The sequence below is a fragment of the Quercus robur genome, chromosome 12 (assembly GCF_932294415.1).
Source record: "Quercus robur chromosome 12, dhQueRobu3.1, whole genome shotgun sequence".
Classification (NCBI taxonomy): Eukaryota; Viridiplantae; Streptophyta; class Magnoliopsida; order Fagales; family Fagaceae; genus Quercus; species Quercus robur.
Window position 1 is genome coordinate 21,072,365 of NC_065545.1, and position 13,755 is coordinate 21,086,119.

The window sequence follows — 13,755 nt, forward strand, 5'->3', positions numbered from 1 at the left end:
GTTTTGTTTCTGTTTCCTCAGATGAATAGTATTTTACTACATCAGTGATCAGGTACTAACTTCTTTGCTTCTTCATGTACAATGTTAAATTTTTAATGTTGATAATTTCTTGTAGGGTCAAATGGTAGGATTTCTATCACACATTTGCTTCATAAGATTCATATGAACAACCACTAGGTCAAGACACTTATGGCAAGTTTTACAAAAATTAGTCTGTTAAGAATCTATAACCGACTCCAAAATTTTGGAATTAAGGTTTGATTGTAATCGTAGTTGATAAGTTTCACAAAATAAAAGCATAATCCTCCATCTACTTCACATAAACATAGGCTATACAACTTTAGAACAAGAACTAGGCTTGGTCATAATTCTTCATCTGCAATCGTTCTAATATTAGTACAGAACTCAGAACAACCTTTAACATACTGAAGTTGTCCATTTGGATTTTTGGGCCTTATTTACAACAATCGTCTGTATATCATGGCATTTGTATATGTTGCAGCATTATCAGGTGTTCTGCTTCTGAATCAGTGTTGGTTCTCTGAAAAGGATTTTACAGGCGTGCAGAATGTAAATTTTATTGTAATGCAGTGATTGGTTCACTCATAAGGATTTACTATACTAGAAAGACACAAAAATTTAGCACAACAGTTGATTCTCCATGTGGTTTATCCATGTTTCAATATTCAAATTAGATGGTAGCCCACCAAGGGCTAAATCAAGAGCACAAAATCTCAATACTCATCATAGCCTCTCAAAAGAGGCCTAGATTGTCCTTATGATACCAACAAATTCAAGCCTTCCACCAAGCTGTTCCTTTCTGACCATATGAGATTCCCTCCACAAGAGAGTGAAGTGTTTACAATAACTTAAAACAGTACTAATTGCAATGATTGAAACCCTCTGAAATGTTGCTATATATCTGAACCAAATGGACTATAGTGTGGCAGCAAAGACTGCAGAAATATAAATTCAACCCTCTTGAGCTTTAGGATTAGTCCTCAACTAGCTAACAATCAATAAATGCATAGAATTTAATTTGGCTGAAGAAATTCAACAAACTATAAATGAGTCCTTGATGATTAATGATTAAATAAACCAAGATTTCTGGTCCAAATTCCATACCGTACATGGTGGGCAAAGAGGGTCAATTCTAAAAATTGTGGACACTCTGCTTATGGGTTGATGATTGATCTCTAGCTTAAAAACAAATGCTACACAGAACACAAAGGAACGATATGCTGCTAAAATTTTGTGTAGTTCCATAGCATCCAATGCATGAGATGTCAGACAAAAATGATTGGCTAAGTACAATCCAAATTTATGGCCAAACCAGCAAGTGAATCAAAGACCACATTCAGGTTTTTCAATGCTTAAGGAAGGAAATGCCAAAGTCTCAATGCAAACTTTGTATTTAAGAAAATAAGTTGCTAACAACTAGATCGAGGAGAACTCATTATAGATCCAGCATGCATGAAAATCTCAATGCTACTGTCCTTTCCTTTTCATGCATGAACTTTCAAGTTCACACTAAAAAATAGATCCAGCATCAAAAGAGTCCCTCCCTGATCCATCAAACTCAGTGTTCACATTGAAAATCCACTGTCTTTCAATGACTTTTATCACATTTTAAAAAGGAGAAGCATGCAATCCCTTATTGCCCTTATGTTTGTTCACATTAGTTATTTCACTTGTAACAACTATGAAGTCAGCTTGATGTTGAATATTTCAGTACACATGCAATCAATCATACTAGGAACTCACAAATCAGGTTTGCCTCGTAAGTAACAGCTAATCAATATATTACTAAAAGCTGAAGCGTGGAATTTATAGCTGCTGAGCTCCTGTTGCGCCACCTCACCACCACGTCATTCGCCACATAATTAATATTTATTCCTATTTTTTTTACAAATATATATATATAGATTATTAACTTTACATATTCATCTTTGTCGGTTTTAATATCTATATATAATTAATATTTATTCCTTTTTTTTTTTTACAAATATATATATATATATATAAATAGATTATTGACTTTACATATTCATCTTTGTCGATTTTAACATCTATATATATTTCTTTTTTATTTCCAATTTTCCTATAATTTTTTTTTTACATTCACTTATTTTTTTAAAATATTTACATTTTCTTCAACCTTTCTTCTTCCTTCACCTTTTCATCTCCCCACTACCCTCTACTTTAATATTGCTATTCATCCTTCTCTTCATCTTCTTTTATTTGTCTCTTCTTATCCCATCCCTCTTATTATAAATTTGTCACTATTTTCCATTCTTTGCATAGTTTTCTCTCACAAAAAGGTTTTCTCTCTCTCTCTCTCTCTCTCTCACAATGTTTTGGTGGATTTTTATCTCTCTCAATGTTTTGGTGGATTTTTATTTTTTATTGCATCTCCGCTTTAGGTTGATAAAATTTTGTATTTTTAAGAACTCTAATTTATGTTGATACGATTTAGTTTTGTGTTTTAAGTTATTATTATTATTATTTTGCTCTTTGATTGTTAAATTTTATCTGATTACATTATAAAAAATTAAAGATAGTAGATAAAAATAAAATAGTATTCCATTATATAGCATAATTTGGATAATTTAGTGTTTATTGTTATCTTTTAATTTTTCTTATTTTTTTCTTCTCTTCCATTTTACTCAATATTGAAATTCAACCACATCCTCCTTATCATTAAATTATTTATATTTTCTCTCTCTTTTTGTTTTAAAAAATAAAAAATGTAATATTTTACTTAAATTCAAATAAAAGAAAATTGTGCTCATCAAGTTGTACTCATTTTTTTTTTTAACATTTACACTTTCTTCAACCTTTCTCATTCTCTTTACCTTTTCATCTCCCCAAAAATTCTACCTTGATATCACTCTTCCTCTTTCCTTTTATCTTCCTTTATTTTGTTTTTTCATATTATCATCCTCTTAGTATAAATTTATCATTCACTCTTCTATTCTTTACATAATTTTATCTCATAGAAAAGTGGTTATTTCCCACTCTTTCTCCCTCAATTTTTTGGTAGATTTTTATTTTTATTTTTCTTGCATCTCTATTTTAGCCTGATAAAGTTTTGTATTCTTTAGAGCTCTATTTTGGTTAATGGGATTTAGCTTTGTGTTTTAAATTTTTTTATTTATTTTTTATGTCTTTGATTGTTAAATATGATCATATTTCATTATAAATAATTAAAAATAGTATATAAGAATGTACTATTATTATATTACATAGAATTATTTGGATAAGTTAGTGTTTATTGTTATGTATTTTATTTTTATTTTTTTTCTCATATCATTTTATTTAACATTTAAATTCAACCACATCCCCCATATATATCATTAAATTATTTATATTTCCACTCCTTTTTTATTTTTAAAAATTTTAAATATAATATTTTGCCTAAATTAAATAAATAAAATTGTCCACATTAAGTGGAGTAATGATAGGGAAACACTCATTCTCACACCCAATGCATCAAAGGAAGAATGAAATACAAAACAAATCAAGTTAGAAACACTAAATTAAAAAAAAAAAAAAAAAAACTAATAATGCATATTTAATGTCATAGAATCATCATCAAATTTTGGAAAGCGATAGGTTGCCAATGGAGAGAGAGAGAGAGAGAGATGGTATAGAAAAAAAACCAATACAAAGTAATAAAGAGTAGTTAAAGAAAAAAAAAAAAAACCAAACGTCAATTAGTAATCGTTGATTGGAAAACAAAGAGGTTGTTAGGAGAAGTAAAAAATAAAATAGAGATTATCGTGTGGAGAACATTAAAAACTTTACAGTGTAGTAACATAAACTGTTTAATTCACTTAAAAAATTAAATCAACAATCAACAATTAAATACAATCATAGTACTAAATTTAAATTTAAAACTAATCAAATTCTAACTATGGAAACCATATTAATCATAACTAAAAAAGAGATGTTCTCTGATAGTAGTAGAAAATTTAAAAATCCATTTTTTGACATTTCATTTAACCTTATTTATAATATATATATATATAATTTTCATGCACTATTACTTTCAAAAATCTAATGAACAATGCTACCTCTCATTTATCGTCTTTGTTATGCAAATCATTAGTTAGTAAATATATGATAATGGTAAGAAGTGTTACAAATGAGATCACTAAAAAAAATATAAAATTAATTAGCCACTATCATTATAGAGTAGTAGTCTATAATTTTACACATCCAAAAAAGTGGAATATATAGAGTTTTTTTGAAGGTATGTGTAAAGATTCACTATATGTGTGTGTGTGTAAAGGTAAAAAAAAAAGAAAAGAAGAAGGTATATTTAAGGTTTTTGTTAACTTAAAAACTAATGAAAATCAAATGGTTAATCACTAAAATTATAGTATTAATAAAATATTTAATGAGACCATCCTAAAAAAATTACCGCGCGCAACGCACGGGTATGCGACTAGTAATTTTAGAACCCCACTCATTCAGATTTCCCTTTGAAAGCATAATACTATTTGAAGCATATGCAAAGTTTGAAATTCATCATTTAATGGATCACAATAAAAGTTAATAGGAGCAAGGAGTTCCACTAGAAAACAGAGAGAAATTTAATGCCCAAGGCTAGAGAAGTGTTCACATCTAAAATATATAGTTTGACAGGACACAGAAATTAAAGAGACTAATGGAAATGGCTTTTGAATCAAATTAACTATATATATAAATATATATATATATATATATATATATATCAACAATGCTATCAGTGGATTGTCTGTAATTTTAAATGGAGAAAAAATTGGCATGTTTCAATGGAGGTGCTTGAATACTACACGCACACATGAATGTATCTATGTGAATTAGGAAGGTGGTTCAAAACTAATGAACATATTCAAATCCTCTAATCTCAAAATTAAAATAGCTCGCAAACTAAAAAAAAAATCAAAATAGCTCAGGCCCTTTGAAGCATCGTGTTTGGGCCTAAGGTTTGGGCTTGGGCTTTTATTGGCTGAGTTCGAATGGCGGTGGGTAGTGCTTTTAGTTGAATGATGTCGGAGTATGGGGAACGGTGTCGTTTCTCTGGGACTTCAAATGATTTCTTTATTGGGCGGGCCCGTTCTCTGTAGTGTCCATCACATCCTTTAATGGGCTAGCTCATGATTTGGTCTATTGGGCCTCCTCTTGTATGATTTGGGACCCAAACCCATCACCTCTATTATCTCTTGGGCTATTGTTGTTGATGGGCAGGTTCCTTAGGTACCCTTTTGCCTCTTCTCTATAATATTATTAATCATTATTTACTCCCCCCTCCTAAAAAAATAAAATAAAAATTGAACCACTTATTTTTTAACTAATATAAGCTAATGAAAATAAATTATCTCAAATGGTCCCTTCATCACGTTGCAATTCATTTTTATATGGAAGGAAAAAAAAAAAAAAAACTAAATCAATTTGGCAATTAAAAAAGAAAAAAAAAAAAGACGACCCTTGTTTAATTTCATACATGTAATAGATATTTAATCAATAAAAAAATAATCATTAAGCATAAATTTGCATTATAATGGTTTTTTTTTTCTTATACTAATTATGGTGTGTTAAGATCCTCCCTATTTGTTTTCTAAATGAAAAAAAAAAAAAAAAAAAAAAACAATTTTAATGTGAAGATTTATTTTTTCATGAATCTAAATATGAACATGATGCCACAGAATTTAAATAAATTATGAGTATTGGATAGAATAAGATTTTAAATGTTACAAGACTCACAACACAATGTATACCTTTAAATCAATTATTGGGTTTCAAGATGACCTTAAGTATTAGATATTGGTGTTTTTGATTGTTCGAGTCCGTGCGTCCTCGTGTTATTTAGTAAGCTTTTAATGGTGGAAGCCCCTGGCCATGGTTGGTCCATGACGTGAGAAATCAACTGCATGTAATCATCTAGAAATGCATTAAAAGTCACGCATACAATACTACAAGTTACAAAGTACAAACTGCTATCATGCACACATAAATAAAACCTCAACCAAGTAAGAATTGACTCAATTGAGACGCACCTAGAATTGGTCACTTTCTTTTTCAAACCTAGCGTAGGCCTTTTTATTAGTTAACTTGTGAATTGATAGGCCAAGAATGTATTGACTCTTTATGATGAATTAACAAATTAATTAGCCAAGTTAATTAATTAATTCAATTAGCATGTAATATGCGTGGTAGCACAAACAAATCACCAATTAACTAAATGCAGCGAAAATTAAATTGACACGGTGATTTGTTTACGAATGGAGAAAACCTACACGGCAAAAACTCCACCGGGTGATTTTAAAGTCACCACTCTTGAGAATTTACTATTATCACAACAAGCGGTTACAAGTAAAGGAATTCCAATATTTTATACCAACCTATAGTTGAACCCTTACCCCAATACCCAATTGAACTTGTTCTATAGTGACAATCTTTCATTTTCAATGCAAGGCTCCTAGTACGTGACTAACAAATTCAATGTGCGGATCCCAATATGCGGCTTACTTACAATTTAAGAAAGATGTTGGTTGCAAAATTCTTCAGTTCATCACACGATGAAGATCACGAAACTCCTTAGTCACAAAATCCTACGGTGTACAAACACAGCGGTTTCTTCAAGAGAAAGATGTTCATCACACGATGAAAATCACGAAACTCCTTGGTCACAAAACCCTACGGTGTACATATACAATAACTTCTTCAAGAGAAAGATGTTCATCACACGATGAAGATCACGAAGTTCCTTGGTCACAAAACCCTACAATGTACAAACACAGTAGCTTCTTCAAAAGAAATATGAACTAGAAAAAATTTTGTCTCCGGTCACAATTTGCATAAACATAACTTTGCTTCACACTCGCGCAACTTTTGATGGCCCTTAAAATAATCCTTATATATGTTTAGGGTTGTGAGAAAATAAAACCCAAACATATACGCACAGATTTGATGAAAATCAGAGTTGAAAATCTGTTTTTCATAAACCTTGATAGAAAGCTTATCTGTCGAGATAGCTATCTAGCATCGGGTTTTAGCAGCTTTTAAATCTCGATAAATACTAGCTGTTGAGCTTTAAAATCCAACACCTCTTCACTTATTTCTTGGACAGACTTACATGGTTTTAACACTTGATTTTGAAACTTTATTTCTTGAAGCATTAAACACATCTTAGATCTACCCAATTACGAGTAAAGTGCGTTTTGTCAAAAGATTAGCCAATTCTAATTTGACATATGTTTCTAATATTATATCACATATGTCCTCACACAAATGTAAGGCTCCCCTATGATCCTATATATCTATGCTTCTTGTATTACTATTTCAATCAAATTTTTAGAGAAACGCCAAATGAACCATAGATATGTAGTTATAATTCTATATGTAATAGATTTATCTAAAGCTAATCTGGCAAATTTTCTGAGAAGTTTCATGGTTTAAAATGTCAAACACGTATTGGTGTATCTTTTGCTTGTTCTTTAAGTCACTATCTAGCCAATTGAATTTTTAGTAAGATACGTGTATACTATGTAATTAAGCACAACCCTATCTTGTGCTACTCAAAATGGACTCGTGTAAAGTGATCTAGAACAATTGAGATATGAATTATCAATTTCACTACAAGACCCACATTGGCACTTCTACATTGGAACAAGACAAATATATAACGTATACCAAGCAAAAAGTTAATTTACAACAACAACAAAAAATTATATTATTTTGGTGCCCCTTTATATCTTTTTCAATTTGTTTTAAGGGAAATCTTCAAGATGAAGATCACTACGTGCTTGTTAACACATCTAGGCACTTCCAGCTTGAAATATATATATATATATATATATATATCTTACATGCCTTAGTTAGACTACAAATGGCAAGTTTTGCTTGTAGACTAATAACTTCTACCTTATCCAAGAGATAGAAATTATAATGAAGCCAAAATAAAATAACTGGTAGAAACTGAGAAATATTACTTTTTAATAGACTAGTACATATATACTTGTTCACTTAGAGAACAAGAACCCCACACATGGTTGGATATCAAGTGCCATAGAGAGTTTGTACATAGAAAATGTAGCTTGAGTCACAAGTGATCTGTTAAAAAAAGGAAATGAGAATTTCTGAAATATATATATAGTGAAAGAATTAATTAAAAAGAGTTTAGAGATTTAATAGATAGTACTTTTGCATCAGCTTTTGGTTTTAGATCCTTCCATAAGAGAAGAGGGTGTGATAAAGATATAGCACCAAGTGGAATTGTGTTTCTTGCATGATTGCCCTGAAAGAGAATGGGAGATATATTGAGGAAATAGTACTACACAAGTCACCCTTGTCCAAGCAAACCAAACCTTTCTAGTTTATAAACCCCCTCTATTTCTTTCCAACCTTTCACCTAACGTGAACCAAACCCCACTATTTTTCTTCTTCTCCAAATGGGGTGGTTTAAGTCCCTCCTCTCCCCATTGAAGAAAATCTGGGATCGTCTGCATTCAAGCAACAGAAATCGTAATTTCCTTTTCTTTTGTGCTCTCATTCATCTTCCTCTCTCAATATCTATTTGGTTTTGCTCTAACTACACCACCAAAAGATGTCTATATTACAACAAGTGTATTAATTAGTACAACAACAAAAAAATTTAGTGTGATAATAAACATGCTATTGCATCTTGGAAGTTTTTTAACATTCTCTTCTCATGTTTGTTGGCCAATATTCTGTTCCTGCATTGAAAAATCCAACTCACTAAGAATTGGTTCTCTATTAATTCATGCATATTGTGAATTGGTTTTGCTTGTAATTCTTTGTCTACATTCAACTTCATGCTCTATATTCAACCTCATAGTCTCATATATTAAAGCATTTCATTTCAATGCCCCACATCTTTTGGTTTTTTTCAGGCAGAGGAATTTATATCTTGTACAAGGATGTGAAGTCTTGCCCATGCGAAGATGTGCAAGTCCTATGGTCAATACTGGTCGAGTCACATTCACATACACCTCCTTTGCCATCAACTTGATGAAGCTGTCTTTCTTGCCCTATAGAAAACCATAAAAGAGGACGATTTCACTTCATGTACATATATAAATACTACATTATACTCATGAGAAACCCATTTACTTTTTGCTGTTTGGCTGATAATTATGAGCCTTATGTACCTTTTTACACTTTTTGTATATGCTGCTTTTCATAATTAAAAGCTTTCTTTTGATAAAGAGGTTTCTTTCTTTATAAAATTTTTCATAATGGTGATATGTAAACTGATCTCATTAGTCCAATCATAATTTGTCACAATAGTTAATTATGAAAATGGATGCGAAAGGAATTATATTTTCAGTAGTGTTCAGTTGATAATAATTTTTTTTATTATTTAAAAAAAGCATTTTTTCACATGCTCCAAACAACATTTAAAGCAATGACAATTTTTATTTATTTATTTATTTATTTGGAGAGGGTGGTTCGATGTTGTCGGTAATTAAACAATAGGCTTTAATTAAATTACTATGGATGGTAATCAGTAGTATTCTTAGACCTTCTAACCACTTTCAGCCCTTTTGTCTATTTTCTTGTCCAATGTCTATACCCAACCTTCTTTCTTTTTTATTTTTTAAATGGAAAGCAATGAATTAATGAAACAATGAAGAAATGACATGTTGGAAATTTATGTGCTACGAGGTTTCCCATTTTAAAATGAAAGCAGAGAGTTTTGCAAGCTCAAGTACAGCAAGTAGAGTGCCATTATAGTCTTGCTCAGGTGAAAAACACCCACTCATATTACTCCTGTTCATTTTTTGTTCATAAAAAAAAGAAAAAAAAAAAAAGAGAGTTTTATTCTAGAACAACTAATTAATATTGTAGTACTCCTATATCTCATGCCTTTACCTACCATCCACATTTATTTGTACGGTAACTTTCATAATTAAGAATGGAGAGCTTGTTGTTGCGGTTCAATTCTTGTGTCAATATATAACTCAAGTATGTATACACACAGAAATGAAGTTGCTTTTGTTCTACACAATGAGTCATGACCCACATGGTCTTTGCCCAACTCTGATGATGATCATAGAAAAGAAAATATTCAGGATATATATTACATGCATGCAGGCAATGTAAGGGGGATTGGGGAATAAAATAACTAATAATTATTGAATGAACCACTTCAATGAAAAAAAAAAAAAAAAAAAGAAAGCAAGAAAGAAAGAAAAATCATGAATTTGAGAAAGATTCAACTTTGTAATCAAACTTGCTTTGAAGTGATACTTCATTAGTTTATCATTGTCTATAAAGGAAATAATTATGGACAGAGTTTTGGTATTAGGACTGCATTATCACTGTATGATTGCTAAAAACTACAGGCATGTTCAATCCTCATACAATTGAGTACATGGGGCATTCAACAAATTAATAAATAACTAACATTAATAATTGAGTGTAGGGGGAGGGGCATGTACAAGTACAACTGGGGCACGAAACACCTTTTTATTCCTTTCTGAGGAAAACGTAATTATCCTAAACGCACCTATTATGACTTTTGAGGCATTGAATAATGTAGAATGACTATGATATTAAAAATAAAGTTTTTCATTTCATTATTAGATAATGGCAGGTGACAAAATATATGAGAAGTATTAACCCACTAATACTATCTGTTTGAGGTTTTAAACCTTCACCTTAATTATAGAAGGGAAAAGAACAAAAATGCCAATTGGTTGCAAAAGCAAAAACCACTTCTCAAATTAATGCTTTGTTTGGTTGGAGCAAAATGGAGTGATGGAAAGAAAATTTGGAAGAATTGATTTTTCATTGACCCCACATTTTTTTTCCTCCCAAATTGGAAGGAAATGAGAGAGAATTAAGAGTTTGTATTAGAATTTAGAGTATTCCTTTTTCTTTCATTTCTCCTAAAAATCAAAGCTTTAAATGAAAGGAGTCTCCATTCCCTTTCCTTTCTTTTTCCTCTCTACCTCCCTCCCTCCTTCCCTTCAACCCCAATTAATTTGTCATACATAGTGTTAATCTTAACTCCACTTTTTTTTTTTTAGAGTCTGTTTGGATACCACTTATTGCTAAAAACTGAAAACTTATTGCTGAAAATACTGTAACAAAATAATTTTTAAATTTGTAAATAGTACTGTGGGACTTAAATTTACCTAGAAATCTGCGTTTTGCTAAGTTTGGTGGTCCATAAATAGTGCTGTGGGACCCCAAAAAAATGAAAAACACAGCTTAAATATAATTTCAGTGCTAGGCAAACGCACACTGAGAAGATTTCAACTCCCAATTTGTCATACTAAATCAAATCTTTTTAAAGTTTATGAAAATAAAAATAAGTTTTAGTTTGACAGAATTGGGAGTCTAATAAATCACTCTTAAATGTAATAATAAATAGGAATATTCTTTTTTCTTTCTCTACAACAAAAAAGAATCAACTCAAACTATACAAACAAAACATCATTAAGGGCTAAGTTTCGCACCCAAAAAATATAAACCTAAAAATAGACTTGACGTACTTGGGTCCAATATTTGCAATTCATAGGAAAAAAGAAAAATGAAAACCCTTGTGCGCGCCAAAAGTGAGGCTGTTGGGCTTGACCTCACTTGGGCTCATAACTTACTTATAAGACGGGCTTAAAATTTCTTACTTTTGGTCGTTCTTGGCACAGAGACTCAACATAGTTTATTCTTTCTCTTACTGAATCACTATTTCTCTCCACTCTCTATTTTTTTATGAACCTCTCAACAACCCTTCTCCTTCCCCAACTTCTCATATTTATAGTTCTAAATTAGTGGAGAGATCATGATTACTGCCATAGTTAGTGTAATTGAAGGTCCAATATCATCTGTCGTAAGTGGATGTTTAGGTGAGAGTGGAATGTGGCGAATGTGGCCTTGGAACTTGGTTCCAACTCAAGTGATAATGCTTGGTAGTGATGTTTCCTGGAAACTGCCAAGCATGCTATGGTATGTTCGGGAACTTCACACCAAGCAATGGTTAGGTGATGAGACTTGGACTTGTAATTTGTGGGGGTTGAGTAGAAAGGGATTGAAAGTGTGGGCCATGTTGCTGGGCCTGAATCCAAGGCCCAATTGGGTTCGGGAACCTCGGTGCCGTACTTTAGCCCCCCCTTGATTCATGCCCGGCTACTGGGAAGAATCAAGGAACTGAAAAGGCATTCTCGTTTTGGGAGATTAACAGGTAGAAACTTGGGCGGTTACGGCATCCCATTAATGCTCTCTCAAAAGACGTGCTATTCCGGGGCGCCAGGTTCAGTTGTCATTATTACCTGACGGTTCATGAACCGAGGAGACGCGTGTGTCGATTACCATTGGTATTCATAGAGTTTTTCTTTAATCATGCCTATTTATTGCTGATTAAACGTCTCTCTGTCCTCTTTGACCTCTATAAATAGTTCATTTCAGAACGTTCTTTCACTTTTTCACTTCCCTTTTTCTGAGCTTACTCTCTGCCGAGCATTCATTTGAGCGCTTACTTACCAGTCCAGAGACCCTTCCTTTCTTAGAGCCCAAAGTAAGTTCTCTACCCCTTCCTTTTACTTTAGTTTCTTTCTTCGAGTTTCTTCCTTCAGTTTTAGGCTTTGAAATAGGTTTCGCTTTTCTTCTAGATACCCCAGCGTCTTTAGCCACCTTTAGGCAAAAGTTTGATATCCCCAATGATGTGGAAGTGGCATACTGCCATGAGAGAGAAATTGCTCTCCACAAAGGGCACGGTACTACTTTCTTCCCCCTAATGGCGATTCTAGAGGGCGGGGTTAGGTTTCTTGTGGATCCTATTTTAGTTAACACACTTAGGTATTATGGGCTGTGCCCCGACCAACTCCTACCCAATTTTTACCGGGTAGTTAGTTGTGTCAGTAGGTTGAACCATACATTTGATTTGCAATTGGACCACCATGATATAAATCACATGTATAGTCTTTGTGGGAATAAAAATACCAATTATTACTTAAAAACTAGAGATACACGGGTACGGTTGATATCATGCCTACCTGATTCAAATAGGAATTCTACCGGGGAGTTCATCTGAGTGCGCGGCAATTGGTTTGCCAGAGAAATTCCCTGCCCCCTCTCATGGCGTGAAGTGGGTTCGTACCGATCTCTAACTTAACCGTCTTTCTACTTGTGGTAGTTTTGTCTATTTGGTCACTAACATTGTATTTCGTTTTCTTGTATGAATGTATAAATATATATTTTCTTTGCAGAGGGTAAAGTGTTTGTCCTGGATGTCAGGACAATTCATGTCAGGGACCTGAATTTCATTCTCTGGTCCGAGATATACGTGCATTTGGACGAACAGCTCCGGGCATCACATATAATCCTCGGGGTTGAATTGGTTTATTCCACTGGCAATCTTTCAAACAGGCGCTTTTGGTTGATAGCCCCCTTTTGTCACACATAGACATTCGGCACACGAATTTCCTTCCACCGAGGTTTACAGTTGGTGAAGCTAGGGAATTGGGTAGGCGATACACTTGCTCGGACGAGCTTGCACCTTTGAGGGACGAGTCAGCGGAGTGTGTGTCCCGGCGTTTCCGAGAGCTCGCCCACAAGCCAGTCCAAGAAGAAGTTCTTGTTCCAGAACCTGCACAGCCCGAGGAACCTGTTGAACCCGAGGCTCCCGTAGAGGAAGCCGAGCAATTTGTTGTTGACATAACTGATCTTTCAGATACTGAGCCCCTCCTTAGCGAAGACATGGTGACCCGGAGTGCTATGACCATAGACCGTTTCGTGCTCGGT

At 32.9% G+C, this 13,755-nt stretch overlaps 1 long non-coding RNA gene across 1 annotated transcript; it reads left to right on the plus strand.

The window, feature by feature from the left end:
* Positions 1 to 8,272: 8,272 nt before the first annotated feature.
* LOC126708982 (uncharacterized) lies at positions 8,273 to 9,215 on the plus strand. The gene is made up of 2 exons (XR_007649297.1): positions 8,273 to 8,511; positions 8,901 to 9,215. It is a non-coding gene; the product is annotated as an uncharacterized LOC126708982 (long non-coding RNA).
* The last annotated feature ends 4,540 nt before the right edge of the window (positions 9,216 to 13,755 follow it).